Here is a 15,830-nt window from a genome sequence, read left to right on the forward strand (position 1 = left end):
TGCGGAGCGGAGCCGTGTGTGTAATGTGCGGAGCGGAGCCGAGTGTGTAATGTGCGGAGCGGAGCCGAGTGTGTAATGTGCGGAGCCGAGTGTGTAATGTGCGGAGCGGAGCCCAGTGTGTAATGTGCGGAGCGGAGCCCAGTGTGTAATGTGCGGAGCCGAGTGTGTAATGTGCGGAGCCGAGTGTGTAATGTGCGGAGCCGAGTGTGTAATGTGCGGAGCGGAGCCGAGTGTGTAATGTGCGGAGCCGAGTGTGTAATGTGCGGAGCAGAGCCGAGCGTGTAATGTGCGGAGCGGAGCCGAGCGTGTAATGTGCGGAGCGGAGCCGAGTGTGTAATGTGCGGAGCGGAGCCGAGTGTGTAATGTGCAGAGCGGAGCCGAGTGTGTAATGTGCGGAGCCGAGTGTGTAATGTGCGGAGCGGAGCCGAGTGTGTAATGTGCAGAGCCGAGTGTGTAATGTGCGGAGCGGAGCCGAGCGTGTAATGTGCGGAGCGGAGCCGAGCGTGTAATGTGCGGAGCGGAGCCGAGCGTGTAATGTGTGGAGCGGAGCCGAGCGTGTAATGTGCGGAGCGGAGCCCAGTGTGTAATGTGCGGAGCGGAGCCCAGTGTGTAATGTGCGGAGCGGAGCCCAGTGTGTAATGTGCGGAGCGGAGCCGAGCGTGTAATGTGCGGAACGGAGCCGAGTGTGTAATGTGCGGAGCGGAGCCGAGTGTGTAATGTGCGGAGCCGAGTGTGTAATGTGCGGAGCCGAGCGTGTAATGTGCGGAGTGGAGACGAGTGCGTAATGAGCGGAGCCGAGCGTGTAATGTGCGGAGCGGAGCCGAGCGTGTAATGTGCGGAGCGGAGCCGAGTGCGTAATGTGCGGAGTGGAGACGAGTGCGTAATGAGCGGAGCCGAGCGTGTAATGTGCGGAGCGGAGCCGAGTGTGTAATGTGCGGAGCGGAGCCGAGCGCGTAATGTGCGGAGCGGAGCCGAGCGCGTAATGTGCGGAGCGGAGCCGAGCGTGTAATGTGCGGAGCCGAGCGTGTAATGTGCGGAGCGGAGCCGAGTGCGTAATGTGCGGAGCGGAGCCGAGTGCGTAATGAGCGGAGCCGAGCGTGTAATGTGCGGAGCGGAGCCGAGCGTGTAATGTGCGGAGCGGAGCCGAGCGTGTAATGTGCGGAGCGGAGCCGAGCGCGTAATGTGCGGAGCGGAGCCGAGCGTGTAATGTGCAGAGCGGAGCCGAGTGTGTAATGTGCGGAGCCGAGCGTGTAATGTGCGGAGCGGAGTCGAGCGTGTAATGTGCGTAGCGGAACCGAGCGTGTAATGTGCGGAGCGGAGCCGAGCGTGTAATGTGCGGAGCGGAGCCGAGCGTGTAATGTGCGGAGCGGAGCCGAGTGTGTAATGTGCGGAGCCGAGTGTGTAATGTGCGGAGCAGAGCCGAGCGTGTAATGTGCGGAGCGGAGCCGAGCGTGTAATGTGCGGAGCGGAGCCGAGCGTGTAATGTGCGGAGCGGAGCCGAGTGTGTAATGTGCGGAGCGGAGCCGAGTGTGTAATGTGCGGAGCGGAGCCGAGTGTGTAATGTGCGGAGCGGAGCCGAGTGTGTAATGTGCGGAGCCGAGTGTGTAATGTGCGGAGCGGAGCCGAGTGTGTAATGTGCGGAGCGGAGCCGAGTGTGTAATGTGCGGAGCGGAGCCGACTGTGTAATGTGCAGAGCGGAGCCGAGTGTGTAATGTGCGGAGCCAAGTGTGTAATGTGCGGAGCCGAGGGTGTAATGTGCGGAGCCGAGTGTGTAATGTGCGGAGCGGAGCCGAGTGCGTAATGTGCGGAGCGGAGCCGAGTGCGTAATGAGCGGAGCCAAGCGTGTAATGTGCGGAGCGGAGCCGAGCGTGTAATGTGCGGAGCGGAGCCGTGTGTGTAATGTGCTGAGCGGAGCCGAGTGTGTAATGTGCGGAGCGGAGCCGTGTGTGTAATGTGCGGAGCGGAGCCGAGTGTGTAATATCCGGAGCGGAGCCGAGTGTGTAATGTGCGGAGCGGAGCCCAGTGTGTAATGTGCGGAGCGGAGCCGAGTGTGTAATGTGCGGAGCGGAGCCGAGTGTGTAATGTGCGGAGCCGAGTGTGTAATGTGCGGAGCGGAGCCCAGTGTGTAATGTGCGGAGCGGAGCCGAGTGTGTAATGTGCGGAGCCGAGTGTGTAATGTGCGGAGCCGAGTGTGTAATGTGCGGAGCGGAGCCGAGTGTGTAATGTGTGGAGCCGAGTGTGTAATGTGCGGAGCAGAGCCGAGCGTGTAATGTGCGGAGCGGAGCCGAGCGTGTAATGTGCGGAGCGGAGCCGAGTGTGTAATGTGCAGAGCGGAGCCGAGTGTGTAATGTGCGGAGCGGAGCCGAGTGTGTAATGTGCAGAGCGGAGCCTAGTGTGTAATGTGCGGAGCGGAGCCGAGTGTGTAATGTGCAGAGCCGAGTGTGTAATGTGCGGAGCGGAGCCGAGTGTGTAATGTGCGGAGCGGAGCCGAGCGTGTAATGTGCGGAGCGGAGCCGAGCGTGTAATGTGCGGAGCGGAGCCGAGCGTGTAATGTGCGGAGCGGAGCCGAGCGTGTAATGAGCGGAGCGGAGCCGAGCGTGTAATGTGCGGAGCGGAGCCCAGTGTGTAATGTGCGGAGCGGAGCCGAGCGTGTAATGGGCGGAACGGAGCCGAGTGTGTAATGTGCGGAGCGGAGCCCAGTGTGTAATGTGCGGAGCGGAGCCGAGCGTGTAATGGGCGGAACGGAGCCGAGTGTGTAATGTGCGGAGCGGAGCCGAGTGTGTAATGTGCGGAGCCGAGTGTGTAATGTGCGGAGCCGAGCGTGTAATGTGCGGAGCGGAGCCGAGGGTGTAATGTGCGGAGCGGAGCCGAGCGTGTAATGAGCGGAGCCGAGTGTGTAATGTGCGGAGCCGAGTGTGTAATGTGCGGAGCGGAGCCGAGTGTGTAATGTGCGGAGCGGAGCCGACTGTGTAATGTGCAGAGCGGAGCCGAGTGTGTAATGTGCGGAGCCAAGTGTGTAATGTGCGGAGCCGAGGGTGTAATGTGCGGAGCCGAGTGTGTAATGTGCGGAGCGGAGCCGAGTGTGTAATGTGCGGAGCCGAGTGTGTAATGTGCGGAGCGGAGCCGAGCGTGTAATGTGCGGAGCGGAGCCGAGCGTGTAATGAGCGGAGCCAAGTGTGTAATGTGCGGAGCGGAGCCGAGTGTGTAATGTGCGGAGCGGAGCCGAGCGTGTAATGTGCGGAGCGCAGCCGAGCGTGTAATGTGCGGAGCCGACCGTGTAATGTTCGGAGCGGAGCCGAGCGTATCATGTGCGGAGCCGAGCGTGTAATGTGCGGAGCGGAGCCGAGGGTGTAATGTGCGGAGCGGAGCCGAGCGTGTAATGAGCGGAGCCGAGTGTGTAATGTGCGGAGCGGAGCCGAGTGTGTAATGTGCGGAGCCGAGTGTGTAATGTGCGGAGCCGAGTGTGTAATGTGCGGAGCGGAGCCGAGTGTGTAATGTGCGGAGCCGAGTGTGTAATGTGCGGAGCAGAGCCGAGTGTGTAATGTGCGGAGCGGAGCCGAGCGTGTAATGTGCGGAGCCGAGTGTGTAATGTGCGGAGCGGAGCCGAGTGTGTAATGTGCGGAGCGGAGCCGAGTGTGTAATGTGCAGAGCGGAGCCGAGTGTGTAATGTGCGGAGCCAAGTGTGTAATGTGCGGAGCCGAGTGTGTAATGTGCGGAGCCGAGTGTGTAATGTGCGGAGCGGTGCCGAGTGTGTAATGTGCGGAGCGGACCCGAGTGCGTAATGTGCGGAGCGGAGCCGAGTGCGTAATGTGCGGAGCGGAGCCGAGTGCGTAATGAGCGGAGCCGAGCGTGTAATGTGCGGAGCGGAGCCGAGCGTGTAATGTGCGGAGCGGAGCCGAGTGTGTAATGTGCGGAGCCGAGTGTGTAATGTGCGGAGCGGAGCCGAGTGTGTAATGTGCGGAGCGGAGCCGAGTGTGTAATGTGCGGAGCGGAGCCGAGTGTGTAATGTGCGGAGCGGAGCCGAGCGTGTAATGTGCGGAGCCGAGCGTGTAATGTGCGGAGCGGAGCCGAGCGTGTAATGTGCGGAGCGGAGCCGAGCGTGTAATGTGCGGAGCGGAGCCGAGCGTGTAATGTGCGGAGCGGAGCCGTGTGTGTAATGTGCGGAGCGGAGCCGAGTGTGTAATGTGCGGAGCGGAGCCGAGTGTGTAATGTGCGGAGCGGAGCCGAGTGTGTAATGTGCGGAGCCGAGTGTGTAATGTGCGGAGCGGAGCCCAGTGTGTAATGTGCGGAGCGGAGCCCAGTGTGTAATGTGCGGAGCCGAGTGTGTAATGTGCGGAGCCGAGTGTGTAATGTGCGGAGCCGAGTGTGTAATGTGCGGAGCGGAGCCGAGTGTGTAATGTGCGGAGCCGAGTGTGTAATGTGCGGAGCAGAGCCGAGCGTGTAATGTGCGGAGCGGAGCCGAGCGTGTAATGTGCGGAGCGGAGCCGAGTGTGTAATGTGCGGAGCGGAGCCGAGTGTGTAATGTGCAGAGCGGAGCCGAGTGTGTAATGTGTGGAGCCGAGTGTGTAATGTGCGGAGCGGAGCCGAGCGTGTAATGTGCGGAGCGGAGCCGAGCGTGTAATGTGTGGAGCGGAGCCGAGCGTGTAATGTGCGGAGCGGAGCCCAGTGTGTAATGTGCGGAGCGGAGCCCAGTGTGTAATGTGCGGAGCGGAGCCCAGTGTGTAATGTGCGGAGCGGAGCCGAGCGTGTAATGTGCGGAACGGAGCCGAGTGTGTAATGTGCGGAGCGGAGCCGAGTGTGTAATGTGCGGAGCCGAGTGTGTAATGTGCGGAGCCGAGCGTGTAATGTGCGGAGCGGAGCCGAGGGTGTAATGTGCGGAGCGGAGCCGAGCGTGTAATGAGCGGAGCCGAGTGTGTAATGTGCGGAGCGGAGCCGAGTGTGTAATGTGCGGAGCCGAGTGTGTAATGTGCGGAGCCGAGTGTGTAATGTGCGGAGCGGAGCCGAGTGTGTAATGTGCGGAGCAGAGCCGAGTGTGTAATGTGCGGAGCGTAGCCGAGCGTGTAATGTGCGGAGCGGAGCCGTGTGTGTAATGTGCGGAGCGGAGCCGAGTGTGTAATGTGCGGAGCGGAGCCGAGTGTGTAATGTGCGGAGCGGAGCCGAGTGTGTAATGTGCGGAGCCGAGTGTGTAATTTGCGGAGCTGAGTGTGTAATGTGCGGAGCGGAGCCGAGTGTTTAATGTGCGGAGCGGAGCCGAGTGCGTAATGTGCGGAGCGGAGCCGAGTGCGTAATGTGCGGAGTGGAGCCGAGTGCGTAATGAGCGGAGCCGAGCGTGTAATGTGCGGAGCGGAGCCGAGTGTGTAATGTGCGGAGCGGAGCCGAGCGCGTAATGTGCGGAGCGGAGCCGAGCGCGTAATGTGCGGAGCGGAGCCGAGCGTGTAATGTGCGGAGCCGAGCGTGTAATGTGCGGAGCGGAGCCGAGTGCGTAATGTGCGGAGCGGAGCCGAGTGCGTAATGAGCGGAGCCGAGCGTGTAATGTGCGGAGCGGAGCCGAGCGTGTAATGTGCGGAGCGGAGCCGAGCGTGTAATGTGCGGAGCGGAGCCGAGCGCGTAATGTGCGGAGCGGAGCCGAGTGTGTAATGTGCGGAGCCGAGCGTGTAATGTGCGGAGCGGAGCCGAGTGTGTAATGTGCGGAGCCGAGTGTGTAATGTGCGGAGCAGAGCCGAGCGTGTAATGTGCGGAGCGGAGCCGAGCGTGTAATGTGCGGAGCGGAGCCGAGCGTGTAATGTGCGGAGCGGAGCCGAGTGTGTAATGTGCGGAGTGGAGCCGAGTGTGTAATGTGCGGAGCGGAGCCGAGTGTGTAATGTGCGGAGCGGAGCCGAGTGTGTAATGTGCGGAGCCGAGTGTGTAATGTGCGGAGCGGAGCCGAGTGTGTAATGTGCGGAGCGGAGCCGAGTGTGTAATGTGCGGAGCGGAGCCGACTGTGTAATGTGCAGAGCGGAGCCGAGTGTGTAATGTGCGGAGCCAAGTGTGTAATGTGCGGAGCCGAGGGTGTAATGTGCGGAGCCGAGTGTGTAATGTGCGGAGCGGAGCCGAGTGTGTAATGTGCGGAGCCGAGTGTGTAATGTGCGGAGCGGAGCCGAGTGCGTAATGTGCGGAGCGGAGCCGAGTGCGTAATGTGCGGAGCGGAGCCGAGTGCGTAATGAGCGGAGCCGAGCGTGTAATGTGCGGAGCGGAGCCGAGCGTGTAATGTGCGGAGCGGAGCCGAGTGTGTAATGTGCGGAGCCGAGTGTGTAATGTGCGGAGCGGAGCCGAGTGTGTAATGTGCGGAGCGGAACCGAGCGTGTAATGTGCGGAGCGGAGCCGAGCGTGTAATGTGCGGAGCGGAGCCGTGTGTGTAATGTGCTGAGCGGAGCCGAGTGTGTAATGTGCGGAGCGGAGCCGTGTGTGTAATGTGCGGAGCGGAGCCGAGTGTGTAATATCCGGAGCGGAGCCGAGTGTGTAATGTGCGGAGCGGAGCCCAGTGTGTAATGTGCGGAGCGGAGCCGAGTGTGTAATGTGCGGAGCGGAGCCGAGTGTGTAATGTGCGGAGCCGAGTGTGTAATGTGCGGAGCGGAGCCGAGTGTGTAATGTGCGGAGCCGAGTGTGTAATGTGCGGAGCCGAGTGTGTAATGTGCGGAGCGGAGCCGAGTGTGTAATGTGTGGAGCCGAGTGTGTAATGTGCGGAGCAGAGCCGAGCGTGTAATGTGCGGAGCGGAGCCGAGCGTGTAATGTGCGGAGCGGAGCCGAGTGTGTAATGTGCAGAGCGGAGCCGAGTGTGTAATGTGCGGAGCGGAGCCGAGTGTGTAATGTGCAGAGCGGAGCCTAGTGTGTAATGTGCGGAGCGGAGCCGAGTGTGTAATGTGCAGAGCCGAGTGTGTAATGTGCGGAGCGGAGCCGAGTGTGTAATGTGCGGAGCGGAGCCGAGCGTGTAATGTGCGGAGCGGAGCCGAGCGTGTAATGTGCGGAGCGGAGCCGAGCGTGTAATGAGCGGAGCGGAGCCGAGCGTGTAATGTGCGGAGCGGAGCCCAGTGTGTAATGTGCGGAGCGGAGCCGAGCGTGTAATGGGCGGAACGGAGCCGAGTGTGTAATGTGCGGAGCGGAGCCCAGTGTGTAATGTGCGGAGCGGAGCCGACTGTGTAATGTGCAGAGCGGAGCCGAGTGTGTAATGTGCGGAGCCAAGTGTGTAATGTGCGGAGCCGAGGGTGTAATGTGCGGAGCCGAGTGTGTAATGTGCGGAGCGGAGCCGAGTGTGTAATGTGCGGAGCCGAGTGTGTAATGTGCGGAGCGGAGCCGAGTGCGTAATGTGCGGAGCGGAGCCGAGTGCGTAATGTGCGGAGCGGAGCCGAGTGCGTAATGAGCGGAGCCGAGCGTGTAATGTGCGGAGCGGAGCCGAGCGTGTAATGTGCGGAGCGGAGCCGAGTGTGTAATGTGCGGAGCCGAGTGTGTAATGTGCGGAGCGGAGTCGAGTGTGTAATGTGCGGAGCGGAACCGAGCGTGTAATGTGCGGAGCGGAGCCGAGCGTGTAATGTGCGGAGCGGAGCCGTGTGTGTAATGTGCTGAGCGGAGCCGAGTGTGTAATGTGCGGAGCGGAGCCGTGTGTGTAATGTGCGGAGCGGAGCCGAGTGTGTAATATCCGGAGCGGAGCCGAGTGTGTAATGTGCGGAGCGGAGCCCAGTGTGTAATGTGCGGAGCGGAGCCGAGTGTGTAATGTGCGGAGCGGAGCCGAGTGTGTAATGTGCGGAGCCGAGTGTGTAATGTGCGGAGCGGAGCCGAGTGTGTAATGTGCGGAGCCGAGTGTGTAATGTGCGGAGCCGAGTGTGTAATGTGCGGAGCGGAGCCGAGTGTGTAATGTGTGGAGCCGAGTGTGTAATGTGCGGAGCAGAGCCGAGCGTGTAATGTGCGGAGCGGAGCCGAGCGTGTAATGTGCGGAGCGGAGCCGAGTGTGTAATGTGCAGAGCGGAGCCGAGTGTGTAATGTGCGGAGCGGAGCCGAGTGTGTAATGTGCAGAGCGGAGCCTAGTGTGTAATGTGCGGAGCGGAGCCGAGTGTGTAATGTGCAGAGCCGAGTGTGTAATGTGCGGAGCGGAGCCGAGTGTGTAATGTGCGGAGCGGAGCCGAGCGTGTAATGTGCGGAGCGGAGCCGAGCGTGTAATGTGCGGAGCGGAGCCGAGCGTGTAATGAGCGGAGCGGAGCCGAGCGTGTAATGTGCGGAGCGGAGCCCAGTGTGTAATGTGCGGAGCGGAGCCGAGCGTGTAATGGGCGGAACGGAGCCGAGTGTGTAATGTGCGGAGCGGAGCCCAGTGTGTAATGTGCGGAGCGGAGCCGAGCGTGTAATGGGCGGAACGGAGCCGAGTGTGTAATGTGCGGAGCGGAGCCGAGTGTGTAATGTGCGGAGCCGAGTGTGTAATGTGCGGAGCCGAGCGTGTAATGTGCGGAGCGGAGCCGAGGGTGTAATGTGCGGAGCCGAGCGTGTAATGTGCGGAGCGGAGCCGAGCGTGTAATGTGCGGAGCGGAGCCGTGTGTGTAATGTGCTGAGCGGAGCCGAGTGTGTAATGTGCGGAGCGGAGCCGTGTGTGTAATGTGCTGAGCGGAGCCGAGTGTGTAATGTGCGGAGCGGAGCCGTGTGTGTAATGTGCGGAGCGGAGCCGAGTGTGTAATATCCGGAGCGGAGCCGAGTGTGTAATGTGCTGAGCGGAGCCGAGTGTGTAATGTGCGGAGCGGAGCCGTGTGTGTAATGTGCGGAGCGGAGCCGAGTGTGTAATATCCGGAGCGGAGCCGAGTGTGTAATGTGCGGAGCGGAGCCCAGTGTGTAATGTGCGGAGCGGAGCCGAGTGTGTAATGTGCGGAGCGGAGCCGAGTGTGTAATGTGCGGAGCCGAGTGTGTAATGTGCGGAGCGGAGCCCAGTGTGTAATGTGCGGAGCGGAGCCGAGTGTGTAATGTGCGGAGCCGAGTGTGTAATGTGCGGAGCCGAGTGTGTAATGTGCGGAGCGGAGCCGAGTGTGTAATGTGTGGAGCCGAGTGTGTAATGTGCGGAGCAGAGCCGAGCGTGTAATGTGCGGAGCGGAGCCGAGCGTGTAATGTGCGGAGCGGAGCCGAGTGTGTAATGTGCAGAGCGGAGCCGAGTGTGTAATGTGCGGAGCGGAGCCGAGTGTGTAATGTGCAGAGCGGAGCCTAGTGTGTAATGTGCGGAGCGGAGCCGAGTGTGTAATGTGCAGAGCCGAGTGTGTAATGTGCGGAGCGGAGCCGAGTGTGTAATGTGCGGAGCGGAGCCGAGCGTGTAATGTGCGGAGCGGAGCCGAGCGTGTAATGTGCGGAGCGGAGCCGAGCGTGTAATGTGCGGAGCGGAGCCGAGCGTGTAATGAGCGGAGCGGAGCCGAGCGTGTAATGTGCGGAGCGGAGCCCAGTGTGTAATGTGCGGAGCGGAGCCGAGCGTGTAATGGGCGGAACGGAGCCGAGTGTGTAATGTGCGGAGCGGAGCCCAGTGTGTAATGTGCGGAGCGGAGCCGAGCGTGTAATGGGCGGAACGGAGCCGAGTGTGTAATGTGCGGAGCGGAGCCGAGTGTGTAATGTGCGGAGCCGAGTGTGTAATGTGCGGAGCCGAGCGTGTAATGTGCGGAGCGGAGCCGAGGGTGTAATGTGCGGAGCGGAGCCGAGCGTGTAATGAGCGGAGCCGAGTGTGTAATGTGCGGAGCCGAGGGTGTAATGTGCGGAGCGGAGCCGAGCGTGTAATGAGCGGAGCCGAGTGTGTAATGTGCGGAGCGGAGCCGAGTGTGTAATGTGCGGAGCCGAGTGTGTAATGTGCGGAGCGGAGCCGAGTGTGTAATGTGCGGAGCGGAGCCGAGTGTGTAATGTGCGGAGCGGAGCCGAGTGTGTAATGTGCGGAGCGGAGCCGAGCGTGTAATGTGCGGAGCCGAGCGTGTAATGTGCGGAGCGGAGCCGAGCGTGTAATGTGCGGAGCGGAGCCGAGCGTGTAATGTGCGGAGCGGAGCCGAGCGTGTAATGTGCGGAGCGGAGCCGTGTGTGTAATGTGCGGAGCGGAGCCGAGTGTGTAATGTGCGGAGCGGAGCCGAGTGTGTAATGTGCGGAGCCGAGTGTGTAATGTGCGGAGCGGAGCCCAGTGTGTAATGTGCGGAGCGGAGCCCAGTGTGTAATGTGCGGAGCCGAGTGTGTAATGTGCGGAGCCGAGTGTGTAATGTGCGGAGCCGAGTGTGTAATGTGCGGAGCGGAGCCGAGTGTGTAATGTGCGGAGCCGAGTGTGTAATGTGCGGAGCAGAGCCGAGCGTGTAATGTGCGGAGCGGAGCCGAGCGTGTAATGTGCGGAGCGGAGCCGAGTGTGTAATGTGCGGAGCGGAGCCGAGTGTGTAATGTGCAGAGCGGAGCCGAGTGTGTAATGTGCGGAGCCGAGTGTGTAATGTGCGGAGCGGAGCCGAGTGTGTAATGTGCAGAGCCGAGTGTGTAATGTGCGGAGCGGAGCCGAGCGTGTAATGTGCGGAGCGGAGCCGAGCGTGTAATGTGCGGAGCGGAGCCGAGCGTGTAATGTGTGGAGCGGAGCCGAGCGTGTAATGTGCGGAGCGGAGCCCAGTGTGTAATGTGCGGAGCGGAGCCCAGTGTGTAATGTGCGGAGCGGAGCCCAGTGTGTAATGTGCGGAGCGGAGCCGAGCGTGTAATGTGCGGAACGGAGCCGAGTGTGTAATGTGCGGAGCGGAGCCGAGTGTGTAATGTGCGGAGCCGAGTGTGTAATGTGCGGAGCCGAGCGTGTAATGTGCGGAGTGGAGACGAGTGCGTAATGAGCGGAGCCGAGCGTGTAATGTGCGGAGCGGAGCCGAGCGTGTAATGTGCGGAGCGGAGCCGAGTGCGTAATGTGCGGAGTGGAGACGAGTGCGTAATGAGCGGAGCCGAGCGTGTAATGTGCGGAGCGGAGCCGAGTGTGTAATGTGCGGAGCGGAGCCGAGCGCGTAATGTGCGGAGCGGAGCCGAGCGCGTAATGTGCGGAGCGGAGCCGAGCGTGTAATGTGCGGAGCCGAGCGTGTAATGTGCGGAGCGGAGCCGAGTGCGTAATGTGCGGAGCGGAGCCGAGTGCGTAATGAGCGGAGCCGAGCGTGTAATGTGCGGAGCGGAGCCGAGCGTGTAATGTGCGGAGCGGAGCCGAGCGTGTAATGTGCGGAGCGGAGCCGAGCGCGTAATGTGCGGAGCGGAGCCGAGCGTGTAATGTGCAGAGCGGAGCCGAGTGTGTAATGTGCGGAGCCGAGCGTGTAATGTGCGGAGCGGAGTCGAGCGTGTAATGTGCGTAGCGGAACCGAGCGTGTAATGTGCGGAGCGGAGCCGAGCGTGTAATGTGCGGAGCGGAGCCGAGCGTGTAATGTGCGGAGCGGAGCCGAGTGTGTAATGTGCGGAGCCGAGTGTGTAATGTGCGGAGCAGAGCCGAGCGTGTAATGTGCGGAGCGGAGCCGAGCGTGTAATGTGCGGAGCGGAGCCGAGCGTGTAATGTGCGGAGCGGAGCCGAGTGTGTAATGTGCGGAGCGGAGCCGAGTGTGTAATGTGCGGAGCGGAGCCGAGTGTGTAATGTGCGGAGCGGAGCCGAGTGTGTAATGTGCGGAGCCGAGTGTGTAATGTGCGGAGCGGAGCCGAGTGTGTAATGTGCGGAGCGGAGCCGAGTGTGTAATGTGCGGAGCGGAGCCGACTGTGTAATGTGCAGAGCGGAGCCGAGTGTGTAATGTGCGGAGCCAAGTGTGTAATGTGCGGAGCCGAGGGTGTAATGTGCGGAGCCGAGTGTGTAATGTGCGGAGCGGAGCCGAGTGCGTAATGTGCGGAGCGGAGCCGAGTGCGTAATGAGCGGAGCCAAGCGTGTAATGTGCGGAGCGGAGCCGAGCGTGTAATGTGCGGAGCGGAGCCGTGTGTGTAATGTGCTGAGCGGAGCCGAGTGTGTAATGTGCGGAGCGGAGCCGTGTGTGTAATGTGCGGAGCGGAGCCGAGTGTGTAATATCCGGAGCGGAGCCGAGTGTGTAATGTGCGGAGCGGAGCCCAGTGTGTAATGTGCGGAGCGGAGCCGAGTGTGTAATGTGCGGAGCGGAGCCGAGTGTGTAATGTGCGGAGCCGAGTGTGTAATGTGCGGAGCGGAGCCCAGTGTGTAATGTGCGGAGCGGAGCCGAGTGTGTAATGTGCGGAGCCGAGTGTGTAATGTGCGGAGCCGAGTGTGTAATGTGCGGAGCGGAGCCGAGTGTGTAATGTGTGGAGCCGAGTGTGTAATGTGCGGAGCAGAGCCGAGCGTGTAATGTGCGGAGCGGAGCCGAGCGTGTAATGTGCGGAGCGGAGCCGAGTGTGTAATGTGCAGAGCGGAGCCGAGTGTGTAATGTGCGGAGCGGAGCCGAGTGTGTAATGTGCAGAGCGGAGCCTAGTGTGTAATGTGCGGAGCGGAGCCGAGTGTGTAATGTGCAGAGCCGAGTGTGTAATGTGCGGAGCGGAGCCGAGTGTGTAATGTGCGGAGCGGAGCCGAGCGTGTAATGTGCGGAGCGGAGCCGAGCGTGTAATGTGCGGAGCGGAGCCGAGCGTGTAATGTGCGGAGCGGAGCCGAGCGTGTAATGTGCGGAGCGGAGCCGAGCGTGTAATGTGCGGAGCCGAGCGTGTAATGTGCGGAGCGGAGCCGAGCGTGTAATGTGCGGAGAGGAGCCGAGCGTGTAATGTGCGGAGCGGAGCCGAGTGTGTAATGTGCGGAGCCGAGCGTGTAATGTGCGGAGCGGAGCCGAGCGTGTAATGTGCGGAGCGGAGGCGAGCGTGTAATGTGCGGAGCCGAGGGTGTAATGTGTGGAGCGAAGCCGAGCGCGTAATGTGCGGAGCGGAGCCGAGCGCGTAATGTGCGGAGCGGAGCCGAGCGCGTAATGTGCGGAGCGGAGCCGAGCGCGTAATGTGCGGAGCGGAGCCGAGTGCGTAATGTGCGGAGCGGAGCCGAGTGCGTAATGAGCGGAGCCGAGCGTGTAATGTGCGGAGCGGAGGCGAGCGTGTAATGTGCGGAGCCGAGGGTGTAATGTGTGGAGCGGAGCCGAGCGCGTAATGTGCGGAGCGGAGCCGAGCGCGTAATGTGCGGAGCGGAGCCGAGCGCGTAATGTGCGGAGCGGAGCCGAGTGCGTAATGTGCGGAGCGGAGCCGAGTGCGTAATGTGCGGAGCGGAGCCGAGTGCGTAATGAGCGGAGCCGAGCGTGTAATGTGCGGAGCGGAGCCGAGCGTGTAATGTGCGGAGCGGAGCCGAGTGTGTAATGTGCGGAGCCGAGTGTGTAATGTGCGGAGCGGAGCCGAGTGTGTAATGTGCGGAGCGGAGCCGAGTGTGTAATGTGCGGAGCGGAGCCGAGCGTGTAATGTGCGGAGCCGAGCGTGTAATGTGCGGAGCGGAGCCGAGCGTGTAATGTGCGGAGCGGAGCCGAGCGTGTAATGTGCGGAGCGGAGCCGAGCGTGTAATGTGCGGAGCGGAGCCGTGTGTGTAATGTGCGGAGCGGAGCCGAGTGTGTAATGTGCGGAGCGGAGCCGAGTGTGTAATGTGCGGAGCCGAGTGTGTAATGTGCGGAGCGGAGCCCAGTGTGTAATGTGCGGAGCGGAGCCCAGTGTGTAATGTGCGGAGCCGAGTGTGTAATGTGCGGAGCCGAGTGTGTAATGTGCGGAGCCGAGTGTGTAATGTGCGGAGCGGAGCCGAGTGTGTAATGTGCGGAGCCGAGTGTGTAATGTGCGGAGCAGAGCCGAGCGTGTAATGTGCGGAGCGGAGCCGAGTGTGTAATGTGCGGAGCGGAGCCGAGTGTGTAATGTGCAGAGCGGAGCCGAGTGTGTAATGTGCGGAGCCGAGTGTGTAATGTGCGGAGCGGAGCCGAGTGTGTAATGTGCAGAGCCGAGTGTGTAATGTGCGGAGCGGAGCCGAGCGTGTAATGTGCGGAGCGGAGCCGAGCGTGTAATGTGTGGAGCGGAGCCGAGCGTGTAATGTGCGGAGCGGAGCCCAGTGTGTAATGTGCGGAGCGGAGCCCAGTGTGTAATGTGCGGAGCCCAGTGTGTAATGTGCGGAACGGAGCCGAGTGTGTAATGTGCGGAGCGGAGCCGAGTGTGTAATGTGCGGAGCCGAGTGTGTAATGTGCGGAGCCGAGCGTGTAATGTGCGGAGCGGAGCCGAGGGTGTAATGTGCGGAGCGGAGCCGAGCGTGTAATGAGCGGAGCCGAGTGTGTAATGTGCGGAGCGGAGCCGAGTGTGTAATGTGCGGAGCCGAGTGTGTAATGTGCGGAGCCGAGTGTGTAATGTGCGGAGCGGAGCCGAGTGTGTAATGTGCGGAGCAGAGCCGAGTGTGTAATGTGCGGAGCGGAGCCGAGCGTGTAATGTGCGGAGCGGAGCCGTGTGTGTAATGTGCGGAGCGGAGCCGAGTGTGTAATGTGCGGAGCGGAGCCGAGTGTGTAATGTGCGGAGCGGAGCCGAGTGTGTAATGTGCGGAGCGGAGCCGAGTGTGTAATGTGCGGAGCCGAGTGTGTAATTTGCGGAGCTGAGTGTGTAATGTGCGGAGCGGAGCCGAGTGTGTAATGTGCGGAGCGGAGCCGAGTGCGTAATGTGCGGAGCGGAGCCGAGTGCGTAATGTGCGGAGTGGAGCCGAGTGCGTAATGAGCGGAGCCGAGCGTGTAATGTGCGGAGCGGAGCCGAGTGTGTAATGTGCGGAGCGGAGCCGAGCGCGTAATGTGCGGAGCGGAGCCGAGCGCGTAATGTGCGGAGCGGAGCCGAGCGTGTAATGTGCGGAGCCGAGCGTGTAATGTGCGGAGCGGAGCCGAGTGCGTAATGTGCGGAGCGGAGCCGAGTGCGTAATGAGCGGAGCCGAGCGTGTAATGTGCGGAGCGGAGCCGAGCGTGTAATGTGCGGAGCGGAGCCGAGCGTGTAATGTGCGGAGCGGAGCCGAGCGCGTAATGTGCGGAGCGGAGCCGAGCGTGTAATGTGCAGAGCAGAGCCCGAGTGTGTAATGTGCGGAGCCAAGTGTGTAATGTGCGGAGCCGAGGGTGTAATGTGCGGAGCCGAGTGTGTAATGTGCGGAGCGGAGCCGAGTGTGTAATGTGCGGAGCCGAGTGTGTAATGTGCGGAGCGGAGCCGAGTGCGTAATGTGCGGAGCGGAGCCGAGTGCGTAATGTGCGGAGCGGAGCCGAGTGCGTAATGTGCGGAGTGGAGCCGAGTGCGTAATGAGCGGAGCCGAGCGTGTAATGTGCGGAGCGGAGCCGAGCGTGTAATGTGCGGAGCGGAGCCGAGCGTGTAATGTGCGGAGCGGAGCCGAGCGTGTAATGTGCGGAGCGGAGCCCAGCGTGTAATGTGCGGAGCGGAGCCGAGCGTGTAATGTGCGGAGCCGAGCGTGTAATTTGCGGAGCGGAGCCGAGGGTGTAATGTGCGTAGCGGAGCCGAGCGTGTAATGAGCGGAGCCGAGTGTGTAATGTGCGGAGCGGAGCCGAGTGTGTAATGTGCGGAGCCAAGTGTGTAATGTGCGGAGCCGAGTGTGTAATGTGCGGAGCCGAGTGTGTAATGTGCGGAGCGGTGCCGAGTGTGTAATGTGCGGAGCGGAGCCGAGTGCGTAATGTGCGGAGCGGAGCCGAGTGCGTAATGTGCGGAGCGGAGCCGAGTGCGTAATGAGCGGAGCCGAGCGTGTAATGTGCGGAGCGGAGCCGAGCGTGTAATGTGCGGAGCGGAGCCGAGTGTGTAATGTGCGGAGCCGAGTGTGTAATGTGCGGAGCGGAGCCGAGTGTGTAATGTGCGGAGCGGAGCCGAGTGTGTAATGTGCGGAGCGGAGCCGAGTG

The sequence above is a fragment of the Phyllobates terribilis genome, unplaced genomic scaffold (assembly GCF_046119375.1).
Source record: "Phyllobates terribilis strain yellow unplaced genomic scaffold, ASM4611937v1 Scaffold_1__5_contigs__length_1240528914, whole genome shotgun sequence".
Classification (NCBI taxonomy): Eukaryota; Metazoa; Chordata; class Amphibia; order Anura; family Dendrobatidae; genus Phyllobates; species Phyllobates terribilis.